Source organism: Hordeum vulgare, chromosome 3H, assembly GCF_904849725.1.
Source record: "Hordeum vulgare subsp. vulgare chromosome 3H, MorexV3_pseudomolecules_assembly, whole genome shotgun sequence".
Taxonomy (NCBI): Eukaryota; Viridiplantae; Streptophyta; class Magnoliopsida; order Poales; family Poaceae; genus Hordeum; species Hordeum vulgare.
Window position 1 is genome coordinate 485,576,261 of NC_058520.1, and position 2,645 is coordinate 485,578,905.

Genomic DNA, 2,645 nt, shown 5'->3' on the forward strand with positions numbered 1-2,645 from the left:
GAACGGTGGGAGTTGCATGGCAATATATCTCGGAATGGCTATGAAAATGCCATAGTAGGTAGGTATGGTGGCTGTTTTGAGGAAGGCATATGGTGGGTTTGTGCACCGACGAAAGTTGCGCGACACTAAAGAGGCTAGCAATGGTGGAAGGTGAAAGTGCATCTATACCATGGACTCACATTAGTCATGAAGAACTCATATACTTATTGCGAAAGTTTTTATTAGTAATCGAAACAAAGTGCTAAACACATACTCCTAGGGGAAGGGTTGGTAGGTGTTAACCATCGCGCGATCCCGACCGCAACACAAAGGATGACAATCAATATATCAATTATGCTCCGACATCCTAACATAGCGGTTCACCATACGTGCGTGTTACGGGAATCACTAACTTCAACACAAGTATTTCTAGATTCTCAACACCTTACTAACATAACTCTTAATATTACCAAATCCATCTCTCAAAACTATTTGAGAGGAATCAAACTTCTCTTTCTAATCAATGCACATGAAGATGGAAGTTTTATTGTATCCTCTTTGGGTACCTATCACCTTTGGGACTACTTTCATAGCACAAGCCAACTACCAAGTTACTTAGAGAGATCACTCTCAAAAAGATATAAGTGAAGATCGAGAGTTCTTATTTATCCAAAATATAACACTGCCGTGCTCTAAAATATCTAAGTGAAGCACTTAGGGCAAAGTTATCTGGCTCAAAAGATATAAGTGAAGCACATGTGAGCTAAATTGCCTAACTCAAAAGATATAAGCGAAGCTTAAAGAGTATTCTAGAAAATTCACGATGAGTGCATGTCTCTCTCAAAAGGTTTGCAGCTAGGATGATTGTGATACAACAAAAAGAAAAGACTCCTACGATACAAGACGCTCCAAGAAAAACACATATCATGTGGTGAATAAAAATATAGCTCCAAGTAATGTTACCGATGGATTGAAGACGAAAGAGGGGATGCCTTCCCGGGGCATCCCCAAGCTTAGGCTTTTTGATGTCCTTGAATTTGGCTTCGGATGCCTTGGGCATCTTGATACGTCTCAAACGTATCTATAATTTTTGATGGTTTAATGTTGTTATCTTGTCAACTTTGGATGTTTTATATACCTTTTATATCTTTTTGGGACTAACTTATTAATTCAGTGCCAAATGCGAGTTCCTGTTTTTCTGTGTTTTTGACTCTTTTCAGATCTGATTTTCGAACGGAGTCCTACCGGAATAAAATACCGGAAATAAAATTTTCCAGAACAGAAGAAGACCGAGGGACTTGAGGGCCAAGGCAGGAGAGCCATAAGGGGCCCACAAGCCCAGTAGCCGCCACCAGGGAGGCCGGTGGCTACCAAGCTTGTGGCCCCCCTGGAACTCCCCTGCCCTAGCTCTTTCGCCTATATAATCCCTAAAATCCCAGAAAAATCAGGGCATCCACGAAAACACTTTTCCGCCGCCGGAAGCTTCCGTTTTCGCGAGATCTCATCTGGAGACCCTTCCCGGTGCCCTGTCGAAGGGGACTTTGGAGTTGGAGGGCTTCTACATCAACATCATCGCCTCTCCAATGACTCGTGAGTAGTCCACTTCAGACCTACGGGTCCTTAGTTAGTACCTAGATGGCTTCTTCTCTCTCTTGGATCTTCAATACAAAGTTCTCCATGATGTTCATGGAGATCTATCCGATGTAATCCTCTTTGGCGGTGTGTTTGTCGAGATCCGATGAATTGTGGATTTGTGATCAGATTATCTATGAATTATATTTGAGTCTTTGCTGATTTCTTATATGCATGATTTGATACCCTTGTAAGTCTCTCCGAGTCTTGGGTTTTGTTTGGCCAACTAGATCTATGATTCTTGCAATGGGAGAAGTGCTTGGTTTTGGGTTCATACCGTGCGGTGACCTTTCCCCAGTGACGCAAGGGGCAGCAAGGCACGCATCATGTTGTTGCCATCAAGGGTAACAAGATGGGCTTTCATCATAGATTTGAGATTGTTCATCTACATCATGTCATCTTGCTTAAGGCGTTACTCTGTTCTTTTGAACTTAATACACTAGATGCATGCTGGATAGCGGTTGACGTGTGGAGTAATAGTAGTAGATGCAGAAAGTATCGGTCTACTTGTTTTGGACGTGATGCCTATAGATATAATCATTGCCTTAGATAACATCATGACTTTGCGCGGTTCTATCAATTGCTCGACAGTAATTCGCTCACCCACCGTCTACTTGCTTTCATGAGAGAAGCCACTAGTGAACACTATGGACCCCGGGTTTTTCACAACTATCGTCTCCACTTTCACTTTTACTTTGCTTTGATTTCCTTTTTTCTTTCAGTTCTCACTTTGCAAACAATCTATAAGGGATTGACAACCCCTTCATAGCGTTGGGTGCAAGCTCTTTGTGTTTGTGCATGTACTTGTGACTTGACGCGATCCTCCCACTGGACCGATACATTGGTTCTCAAACTGAGGGAAATACTTACCGCCGCTGTGCTACATCACCCTTTCCTCTTCAAGGGAACACCAATGCAAGGCTCCAAGGCCGCGGGGAAATCCTTTGCATATTTGCCAAGGAAGTCCCTATAGGCGTAGCCCGTAGCAGAAGGATTCCTGGCGCCGTTGCTAGGGAAGGTCTGTTGATGCAGTA